Source organism: Narcine bancroftii, chromosome 1 (genome assembly GCF_036971445.1).
Source record: "Narcine bancroftii isolate sNarBan1 chromosome 1, sNarBan1.hap1, whole genome shotgun sequence".
Lineage (NCBI taxonomy): Eukaryota > Metazoa > Chordata > Chondrichthyes > Torpediniformes > Narcinidae > Narcine > Narcine bancroftii.
In genome coordinates this window covers 203,303,541-203,315,746 of record NC_091469.1, presented here as the reverse complement: position 1 = coordinate 203,315,746, position 12,206 = coordinate 203,303,541, and the positions used below count along the sequence as shown (strand labels likewise).

At 39.7% G+C, this 12,206-nt stretch overlaps 1 protein-coding gene across 1 annotated transcript in view; it reads left to right on the top strand.

Annotated features, from left to right (window-relative positions):
- The window catches only part of LOC138753607 (adhesion G protein-coupled receptor D2-like), a 122,010-nt gene that overhangs the window by 48,793 nt on the left and 61,011 nt on the right, over positions 1 to 12,206 (top strand). Inside the window, exon 3 of the mRNA XM_069916849.1 lies at positions 6,038 to 6,152. The gene's annotated coding sequence lies outside the window, so the exon portion shown is untranslated. The remainder of the gene's footprint in view (positions 1 to 6,037; positions 6,153 to 12,206) is intronic.

Sequence of the window (12,206 nt, the reverse complement as noted above, 5' to 3'; positions counted from 1 at the left end):
TAAAAAAAATTAGAGTCACAAGAGTTGTTAGCTCAGAAAATTGATATGTTGGAAAATTAAAGTCGGCGAAACAACATAAAAATAGCGGGTCTAAAGGAAGATGAAGAAGGCACAGATATGAAAGAATTTATAAAAGAATGGATCCCAAAGGTTCTGGGAATGACAGAAATGCAGGAAGGAATGGAAATAAAAAGGGCACACCGAACACTAGCTTCGAAACCACAGACACATAAAAAAAACCAAGATCCATTTTAGTTAAATTTTTAAGATATACAACAAGAGAAAATATTCTGGAGCGGGCAAAGAATAAAATTAGAGAAGACAATAAACCATTGGAATACAAGGGTCAAAAGATATTTTTTAACCCAGACATAAGTTTTGAACTCTTAAAGAAGACGAAGGAGTTTAATACAGCAAAATCATTCCTATTGGAAAAAAGGTTATAAATTTATGTTAAGACATCCAGCTGTGCTTAAAACAGACTGTTCTCGGATCAGGAGGAAGCACAAGAATTTGCAGAACAATCGCAGGACAGAAGAAGAGATGAAGAGATGTAACAAGAATGAAGAATGGCAATAAAATATATATAAAGATGTAAAAACAATGTATAAGTAAAGAACTAAAGAAGGGAAAGAGAAGGGAAGAAAGGAAGTAAGGGGAAAAAAAGGAGAACTTTGTTATATGTGTAAAAAAAAAAGTGTTTTCTGGGGGGTTTGGGGGAGAGAATAACCATCACTGTGAAATCAGTTGATGCTTGTGAGCAAGTTCACAATCCAAATGGAAAGGGGAGTTGTGGTTGCCCGGCAAGGGATAAGGGGCAACTCGGGGTGGGGAGGGGGAATATTTGGGGTTAAGGGAATATTGGATGTGGGAGTTGTTGGAGTATTTTATGTTTTAAATGTGTTGTCATACATTGAGTTTAAAAAGGGAAAACAGATGAAAATGGGGAAAAGGGGGATGGTGGTGGTGAGGAAGCGGAAATGAGGTGTAAACAGGATATGAGATGGCCTTGTTGAACTATATGACTATAAACATTAATGGAATACATAACCAAATTAAAAGGAAGGGCTATTAAATTTACTAAAAAAATATATATAGCATTTGTGCAGCAAACACATCTAACTGAAGTGGAACATAACAAATTAAAGAGAGACTGGGTAGGGCACATAGCGACAGCATCATATAATTCAAAAGCTAGAGGTGTAGCTATATTAATTAATAAAAATGTACCAATCAAAATAGAGGAGGAAATAATAGGTCCAGTAGGGAGGTATGTAATGATAAAGTGTCAGATATATTCAGAATTTTGGAATTTGCTCAATATATATGCACCTAATGAAGAGGATCAAAAGTTTATGCAAGATTTCTTTTGAAGATTGTAGATACACAAGGAAATATATTGATAGGAGGGGATTTTAACCTTAATATGGATCCAATGTTGGATAAAACTGGACAAAAGACTAGCAAAAAGAATAAAGTGGCCAAATTTATGGTTAAATCAATGCAGGAAATGAAACTTATGGATATATGGAGGAGGCAGCACCCAAGGGAGAAGGAATACTCATATTATTCAAGTAGGCATAAAACAAACTCAAGGATTGATATGTTTTTGTTGTCAGCCCATATTCAAGGGAGAGTTAGGAAAACTGAATATAAAGCTAGATTACTATCACATCCCACCAAGAATATATAGATGGAGTATAAACTCCATGCTACTTAAAAGGCAGGAATTTAGAGAGTTTATTGAAAAATTAAAACATTAATCAGTGAAAGACAAATTTATATTATGGGACGCAAAATTAGAGGGCAGATAATAAGTTATGTAACTAAGATGAAAAAGGACTACAATCGGGAAATAGAGCAGTTGGAAAGGGAGATAGTAAGTACAGAAATGGAAATAGTAAAAAGAGATGATATAACAAAAAGGAGAGAATTGGCGGACAAAAAAATAAAATACGAAACATTACAAACGTATAAGGTGGAGAAGAACATAATGAAAATAAAACAAAAGTATTACGAACTAGGAGAAAAAAAACACATAAGGTATTAGCCTAGAAACTTAAAACAGAACAAGCTAAAAGAACTGTACTGACATCAAGGAAAAAGGACAAACAAATTACATATAATCCAATAGAGATTAATGAGAACTTTAAGGAATTTTATGAACAATTATACCAAACTGAAAACGAGGGGAAAGATGATAAAGTAGAAGAGTTTTTAGCTAGAATTAAATTGCCGAAGTTGCAAGAAGAGGAATAAAACCATTTGAAATAGAGGAAGTACAGGATATATTAGAAAAGATGCCGAACAATAAAATCCCTGGAGAGGATGGATTCCCAATAGAATTCTATAAAACATTTAAAGAGTTATTAATTCCTCCTCTCCTGGAAGTAATGAACCAGATAGAAGAAACACAAAACTTGCCAGATTCCTGTAAGACAGCAATAATTACAGTAATACCAAAGACGGGGAAGGATCCACTAACGCCAGCATCATATAGACCAATATCTCTACTTAATTCAGATTATAAAATAATAGTGAAATTATTAGCAAACAGATTGGCTGATTGTGTACCTAAAATAGTAAAACAAGATCAAACTGAATTTATTAAAAAAGACAAACAGCAGATAATGTCTGTAATTTATTAATCTAATTCATGCAGTTTAAGGAAATAAGAAACCAACAGTGGCTGTTGCTTTAGTCGCAGAAAAAGCCTTTGACAGGGTAGAATGGAATTATTTATTCAAAATATTACAGAGGTTCAATCTATCAGAAAAATATATTAATTGGATTAAAGAATTATATAATGGACCATTGGCAAAAGTAACAGTAAATGGATATGTATCGAACCAATCTAAATTAAGTAGGTCAACTAGGCAGGGATGTCCACTATCTCCCTCACTGTTCACTTTAGCAATAGAACCATTGGCAGAACTGATAAGAACAGAAAGTAAAATAAAAGGGATAAAAATAAAGGAGGAGTATAAAGTCAGTTTATTTGCAGATGACATCATAGTATACTTAACAGAACCAGAAATATCAATAAAAGAATTACATAAGAAATTGAAGGAGTATGGAGAAATATTGGGGTACAAGATCAATGCAAATAAAATTGAAGTGATGCCAATGAGTAATGCAGATTATACAGAATTTAAAAAAGAATCACCATTTAAATGGCAAACACGAGCAATCCGATACCTAGGAATTAGATTAGATAATAATTTAAGCCACCTGTACAAATTAAATTATCAGCCATTAATGAAGAAATTACAGGAAGACTTAGAACATTGGAAAGAATTACCACTAACATTGATAGGGAGGGTAAATTGCATTAAAATGAATGTCTTCCCAACGATACAATACTTATTTCAATCGTTACCAATTTCCTTAACTGAGAAATTCTTCAATGAACTAAAGAGAATAATAAGAAAATTCTAATGGAAAGGGGGGAAACTGAGGATAGCGTTAGATAAATTAACAGAGTGGTACAAACAAGGAAGTTTGCAGTTACCAAACTTTAAAAATTATTATAGAGCAGCACAATTAAGTTATTTATCAGATTTTTATCAGACAAGGGAAAAACCAGATTGGACTAAGATAGAGCTATATAAAATAGGGGAGAAGGTACTGGAACATGTACTTTATAAGTGGGATGAAAAGCTGTTGCAATATAAAAGCTCACCAGTACTGCATCATTTACTCAATATATGGAAGAAGATTCACTTAGAATAGAAAAAAAACAAATTACCAACTACCAAAATTATTATTGACGCAAAATCAACTAATCCCTTTTACAATAGATAACCTTTCCTTTAGAGAATGGGAGAGAAAAGGAATTAAAAGAATAAAAAATTGTTTTTTTGGGAAATACTTTATTAACATTTGAACAGTTGAAGTACAAATATGGAATAACTCATGGTACATTGTTTGCATGTAATCAACTGAAAGCTTATTTAAAGGATGAATTGGGAAACAGACTGAGATTACCAGAAGGAAGCAGCTTTGAATATGTGATTACAGACACAATGCTAATTAAAAGATTTATAATGAACATGTACATTAAGCTGCAATATAAGGAAAAGGATGAAATAAGCTATAAACCCAAACAAAAGTGGGAGAAAGATTTAAACATAAAGATAAAAAATGAAACATGGAACAAGTTATGCTCTGGAACTATGAAGAATATAATAAACACAAGGTTACGCATGTTACAGTATAATTGGTTACACAGGTTTTCTATCACGCCTCAAAAGTTTAAAAAATGGGATCCAACTTTATCAGATAGATATTTTCGCTGAAAGAAGGAAATGGGAACAATAGTACATGCAATTTGGGCATGTGAGAAAGTGAAAATGTTTTGGGAAGATCTAAATCAGATATTAAATAAAATCACAAAAAATAACATACCAAAAAACCCAGAGATCTTTCTTCTAAGTAATATGAGAAGTAAGGAATTAGGCCTCAAATTGGATAAAGCAAAAAAGATTTATTATGATAGCCTTAGCAGTAGCAAAAAAATGTATAATGTCAACTTGGAAAATGGAAGAGAGCATGAGAATACAGCAATGGTACATAGAAATGAATAAATGTTTTCCATTGGAAAAAATAACATATAATTTAAAAAATAAAGTCACATTATTTGAACAAATTTGGGAACCATAGATGGAACATAACAGAGAGGGCTTTCCTCGGATCTCTACCCCCTAAAATGATAAGAAGACAAAACGACTTGATCTAGTGTGTAAAAGTAGATGACACATTTTTCTTGTTTATTTTTCATTGTGTGATGACATTGTTTAATGGTTTTATTGTATACGTTGAATATTTATTGGTTTTGGAGGGGGGTGGGAAGGGGGGAGGGAAGGTAGGGGGAAAAAAAAGGGAGAAACTACCACTTTGTATGAGAAACATTTGTACGTATTTTGGTTGATATGGTTCACAGTATGAAAAATAAAAAAAATTATATATATAAAAAAAGTAAGGAGACCAGAACTGCACACAGTACTCCAGATGCAGCCTCACCAGTACCTTGTACAGTTGCAGCATAACCTCCCTGCTCCTAAATTCAGTCCCTCTAGCAATAAAGGCCAACATTCTATTTTCCTTCTTGATAGCCTGCTGCCCCTGCAAACCAACCTTTTGTGATTCATGCACAAGTCTTGTCAGTTCTGATGATGCCTTAATATAGAACAGACAACAGTACAGGAACAGGCCCTTTAGCTGGCATGATGCACTGACCATGATGCTCAAACTAAAGTAAAACTCTACAGCTTGCTCATGATATTTATCCTATTCCATGCATATGTGCATGTCTAAACCACCAGTTGCTAATGCCTTCTACTTTAATGTTGACCTGAGTGTTCTTTGTTTTCAATATTCAGTATTTGTACAAAGCGAACTAAAATGAAAAATAGATGCTCACTTGAGGATCCAGACTTCTCTTCCCATCTTTTCATCAAAAAGCCACTGCATCCAGTGATAAGCAGTTGAAACAGTTTTGAGGGTTTTCTTGAATCTATTGATGTCCATAAAAAATATTGTTCTTCCAAAGAAATTGTGAACTCAATTTTAACTTCCTTCATGCGATTTATCAGTCTGTGAAGTGATGAAAACATTAGTCTGTGAATCATGCATTTCAAAGGAATATCTTTGTTTCAGAAATAAGGTGAAGGTCACTAAACTGAGGATAGTACTACACCAACCATTAAAAGCTGGCAATGAGAACCAAGTATTATTGCATTCTGAGCATTCAGATGTTTATACAGCAAAGTAACTGCTGGTGGTTAAATCAAACGACAGAGGACATTGTAATATGTAAGTGCAATTCCTGTGGGCGGGTGGTCATTATAAGAGGAAGAATTTCAATCAAGTAAGTAACAAAGTAATTGGAAATGCAACCTGAGGCAAGATTGTGGAGCATCTGTGATCCACTCCTTCATGTAATTAATCAACTTAGTTAATATTACTTTTGGCAGATTTTAATTAGAAAAAGCCCAATATTTTAATTTTGCTGAACATTTGTTTTTTTAATTTGTAGGTACTATTGATTCTGCTAATTGCAAATTTAAAAAGTTGGATTCATCAAAGTGCAAAAAAAAACATCATTCAGATTCTTCATCTTAATTTAAGATCCTGATCCTAAGCCTAATTTAGTAAGTAATGCTGTATTAAAAATATTAAATATGACATTTTTAAGAAAAAATAATTTTCTGTTAGTTTCTATTAAATGAGACTAGCTCATATCTACGTTGACGGATTGGACCAAAGGGCCTGTCATGTGATGTGTGGCTCTATTTTCTTAGAATCATGAAAACACCTCAACATGATCCCTATTTACATTAATCCCATTTACCCACAATTGGCCTGTATCCACCACCCCCCTCACCACCCCCCCCCCCCCCCCCCACACACCTTTTCTGTCCAAGCGCTTGTCCAAATGCTTCTTAAACTTTGTAATAACTGCCTCCATTACCTCCTTGGTAGCTCATTTCAAATATTCATCACCCTCCATGTTGAAAAACTTACCTCTCATTTCCTTTAAATTTCTCCCTTCCTGTGCCTTCTAGTTCTGGACTCAGCTGTCTGAGGAAAAGCATTCTGACTATCCATCCTATCTATGCCCCTCATAATTTTGTAACCATTTATGAAGTCACTCCCCAGCCTCCTACATTCCAGTAAGGATAAACCCAGCTATTTTAATCTCTCATAACTCCAGCTCTCCATTCCAAACAACACTTCAGTTAATTTCTTCTGCACTCCCTCTGTTGTTATCATATCCTTCCTGTAGTGTAGTGACCAGAAATGTTTTATTGAATGAGGGGTATTGTTGTAATGCTAATATGAATGAATTGCCTTTCCTGTTCCCTGGTCCAGCCCATGTTCCTGAGTAAAAACTGCATTTCCAGAACTGGCATAGATGAGTTTTATCACTGAGCACAAGTCATCTTGTGGCAGATTGCTTACTGCATTTACTTTGTTTCTTTGACTGGACAATGTAACCTTCCAAAGAATCCTCAAGGGTTGTTCTGAATGATGTTTCAGCCATAGTTCAAATTGATTACTTAGAAAGAACGAGGATTAACTTTAGCAAATAAAATTTAATGTTTAACTGTGTACAAAGATGTACTGTAATTGCTTTAAATTTAAACAAAGAATGCAATGACATTTATGCACACCATTGTAATGGTTTTTGGAGCCTTTTGGTTCCATTAAACAAAACCTAAAATTCAACTGAAATATAATCAGTTTATTATCAACTTTCTAAAATCAGGATACATCCACAAATAGGAAATATATTTCCTGCACATTAACCAAAGTTTAATAGTCAATTGAATTTTGTAGCACAGAAGGAGGAAATTCAGCCCATCATATCTGAGTTAGCTCTTTCAAAATAAAGTAAATTCATCCCATACTTTCCACATCCTTTCAACTTTACCCCTTCTATTTCCCCATATTCAGATCTTTCTCCATCACCCTATCAGGAATTGCCTTCCAAACCCTAATCATTCTTTGAAAAATGTGTTTTACCCTCAGTGATCCAGATGACCTCTATGATCTTTTCCCTGGATAACCTTGGCTACACCTTATTACAAACATCCTTTTGTCCTATCCATCCATCCACAACCTATTCTGGAACTTGTTTTCTCTCTCCGCCTTATTTAAAAAAAAAATTTAGACGTACAGCACTTTAACAGGCCCTTCCAACTCATGAGCCTCTTCTGCCCAAATATCCCAATGAACCTATAACCCCCACACTTTTTGAAAGGTGGGAGGAAACCGGAGCACCCAGAGGAAATCCATGCAGATGCAATCATTCTTTGCTTATTCCTTGAAGAAAGATTCAGGCTCAAAACGTCGGCAATATATCTGTCTCCTATTGTCACTGCAAGACTGGCTGAGTTCCAGCATTTTGGTGTGTTTTTACGACAATCACAGTATCTGCAGACTTTCATGTTTCATCGTGACTACTGAACACATCAACATTTTACCCCAAACACAATTTGGAAATGCTTTCAACCTCTCATTGAAAAACTTCACCTAAGAGCAGATTGGAGAACATTAGTCCATTGGACACTAGACTGGGCCTCTTGTATGGCGATTGTGTTCTCGTATTGTGACCATATGAATTCCCACTGCCTCTCCATTGGCATTAGTGTTGTCAGGTGGTGTTATTTTCACAGACCATTGCTTTTACTTTGCTCAATGGAAAAAAATCATCGAACCTGGACTAGTAATTGACTATAGCCAAACTATTAATCACTTCACACCCCTGGTCGCAAACCCCTTCCCCCGAATCTCAGATATGATGAATAAATTGGCGCAGTACCAAAAGCTGCATATCACCAAATACCAATCCATTCCGAGGATCGTCCCTACACCGCATTGGAGGCTAAGGAGCGGCTTTTTCAGTTCCTGATGTTCCCCTTCAGCATTACGAACGCGATCTTGGTCTTCCAGAGGCAGATGGATGAAATGGTAGACAGGTATGGGCTAAGGGCTACCTTCCCCTACCTCAACAAAGTCACCATTTGCAGATATAACCTGGAGGACCCTAATGCTAATCTCCAGAAGTTTCTCCATGCACCCAAATCCCTGAAGCTTGCATACAATGCCAGTAAGTGCGTGTTCAGGATCAAATGCCTAGCTATCCTGGGCTATGTGGTGGAGAATGGTGACATTGGCCCAGACCCTGAGTGTATGCGCCCCCTCTTAGACCTTCCTATACCGTGGACCATGAAGGCACTAAGGAGGTGCCTGGGCTTCTTCTCATACTATGCCCAGTGGGTACCTCATTACGCTGACAAGGTCCGCCCCCTCTTAAAATCCACCTCCTTCCCATTGTCGGCTGAAGCCTAGGCGGCTTTTAACTACGTCAGGAGCTACATTGTGAAAGCTACTGTGCATGCGGTGGACGAAAACGCACCATTCCAGGTGGAGAGTGATGCCTCCAACATAGCTCTAGCCGTGACCCTTAACCAGGTGAGCAGGCTGGTAGCTTTCTTTTCCCTCACCCTGTAAGGCCATGAGCTCTGAAACCTGTCTGGAGAAGGAGGCTCAAGCCATTGTGGAGGCCATCAGGCACTGGAGGCACTACCTGGCTGGCAGAAAATACACTCTGCTCACTGATCAGCGATCTGTAGCATTCATATTCAAAAATACGAACAGGGGCAAAATAAAGAATGACAAGATCGCGAGGTGGGGGATCGAACTCTCCACCTATAACTATGAGATAGTGTATAGGCCAGGTCCACTCAATGAGCCTCCAGATGCCCTGTCCCGAGGAAGCTGTGCTGCTGCAGACACTGGCCAGTTGCGGTCACTTCACGACAAGCTCTGCCACCCGGGCATCAGTCCTCCTTGACCAAGCAAAACCCCACTAGCTGAGTAATTCGACGATGGAGGTGAGGGTGAGCAGACATTTGACAGACTGTTTTGTACTGACAATAACCACACCAGCAGTGCGAGTATAAGACAGCTTTAATAAACTAATAGGTACACTTGTCTCTCTGCAAGACGAACGTGGAAGGCTAGACTGCAGCTCTGGACTGCTTTATATACAAGGTCACTGGGGTGACCCCTGGTGATCTAGTGGTGTAATTACATATCACCACATTCACCCCCCCTTAAAAAAATTGTTATTACCCCCGCCCCGTCCTCCTTCCCTTGTTTGTAAGTTCATAAGTCCAAAGTTTTTTGTGGCTTCTATTGCCTTCTGGACCTCCTCGGTAGTGGTATAGGGGTGGGGAGTGTGGTCTGCCTTTCGGCCTTTCTTGGTGGAGGTATGGGAGTGGGAAGTACTAGATGGCCACATGGCAGTGTGGGCTGGGGATCCTCTTGTATGGGATTAGGTCCTGCCATCAAGTCTAGGGTGGTGATATTTTGTGGGGCGGGCATGCCCATGGTCCTGATTTCCGGGGTGGGTGGTATAGTCCTCTGGGGTGACTCGATGGACGTCTGTTCTAGTGACTGCTGCTGCGCCTTGTTGATCCGTAGACATCTGTGTTTCCTCCACGTTGTTCACACATCCGGCCGGCGCAAGATCCCTGGCGGCCACCGAGTCTTCTCTTCCATCTGGGAATGTGACGAAGGCGTACTGAGGGTTCGCTTGCCTCAACTCCACTTGATCCACCAGCGGGTCCGCTTTGTGAGATCTGCAGTGCTTCCGGAGGAGAACAGGTCCCGGTGTCATCATCCATTTAGGCAGCACTGGGCTCGTCGTGGCTTTCCTTGTGAAAGAAAAGATACGTTCATGTGGAGTCATGTTAGTGGCAGTACACAACAAAGAACGTATAGAGTTTAGGGCTTCTGGCAACACTTCTTGCCATCTAGTAAAAGGCAGGTCTTTTGCTTTTAAAGTCAAGAGGACCGTTTTCCAGATAGTGGCATTTTCCCTTTTGACTTGTCCATTCCTCTGGGATTGTAACTTGTAATGCGGCTGGTAGCAATCCCTCTCTCGTGCAGGTACTGCTGTACTTCTGCGCTCATGAATGCAGCACCCCTGTCTGTGTGTATGTAGTTCAGGTACCCAAATATGCTGAAGATGGGTTGGAGGCAATTTATAACAGTGGCTGCTGATACATCAGAACACGGGATTGCGAAGGGGAAATGGGAATATTCATCTATTACGTTTGGGAAATAGACATTTCTATTATTGGATGGGAGTGGGCCTTTAAAATCGAGGCTGAAGCGCTCAAAAGGTTTGGTAGCTTTTATCAGGGTGGCTTTATCTGGCCAGTAAAATTGCAGTTTGCATTCCACACAGATGGGGCAGCTCTTGTTCACTGACCTCACTTCTTTACCAAAAATGGGAGGTTTTGGGTTATAATGAAGTGAAACAGTCTAGCGACCCCCGGGTGGCCCAGCTCATTGTGCAAGCTCTGCAACTGGGACATGTGGTTAAGGATGGCACAAGTACCTCTGGACAGTGCGTCCGGGGGCTCGTTGAGTCTCCCGGGGCGGTATAGAATGGCGTATTTAAATGTAGACAATTCTATCCACCAGCACAGTATTTTGTCGTTCTTGATTCTCCCCCTATTCTGGTTATCAAACATAAAAGCCACAGACCATTGGTCCATGACGAGAGTGAAGTGTTTGCACGCCAGATAATGTCGCCAGTGCCTTACTGCTTCCACAATGGCTAGGGCCTCCTTCTCTACTGCTGAGCGTCTTACCTCTGACCCCTGTAGGGTTCGTGAGAAAAAGGCCACCGGTCGTCTGTCTTGGTTTAGGGTGGCTGCCAGAGCCACATCAGATGCATCCGTTTCTACTAGAAACGGAATCGACTCATCTATGGACTGCATGGTAGCTTTAATGATATGGTTCCTAATGTCCCTGAATGCTCTGGTGGCTGCTGGGCACAGTGGGAAAACTGATGCTTTTATAAATGGGTGGGCTCTGTCGGCTTAGTTGGGGACCCATTGGGCGTGGTAAATGAACAGTCCCAAACACCTTTTTAGTGCTTTCAGCGTGTGTGGCACTGGGAGGTCTAGGAGAGGGCACATACGGACTGAGTCTGGGCTGATTTCCCCGTTCTTCACTATGTAGCCCAGGATTAGCAACTTTCTGGCGCTAAAGACACATTTGTCCCTGTTGTATGTTAGGTTTCTTTCCTCGGCTGCCTGGAAGAAGCGTTTTAAATTCGTGTCATGATCCTCCTGAATGTGGCCACAGATTGTCATGTTGTCTAAGTAGGGGAACACCGCTTTCAGTTGGAACTCATCTACTATTCAGTCCATTCGACCCTGGCGATCTGGAGCTGCACAATCCACCCAGAGGCCATGGCTGAGCTCTGCAACCTCTACCAACCCCAGGTGAACGAAGTGTACTCACTGTATTGACTGGCCTCGACAATACAGCAACCCGTTGAGTCCATGGACGAGTTCCTCCGAGCGCTGTACAATCTGGGGAGAGACTGCTGGGGCACTGCTACAGCCCCCGTGCCCATAGCCCAGTGTGTGGAGGAGCTGGTGCAAGATGCCTGCATGGATGGAGTGAGGTCTGACTACATTCGTCAGAGCCTGCTCAAGGAGGACAAGTTTCTCCTGAAGAGAGCCTTCCAGCTTGCCAGGACCCTCGACTCGGCCCAATGCAACGCCGATGAGATTGCTGGTAAGAACGGGGCTTCTACGTGTGGATCATGGGAGCTGCCACGTTGGGAGCCAGTGTCACAGACGGCCTCCATGATGGCAAACCATGACCCCACTGCT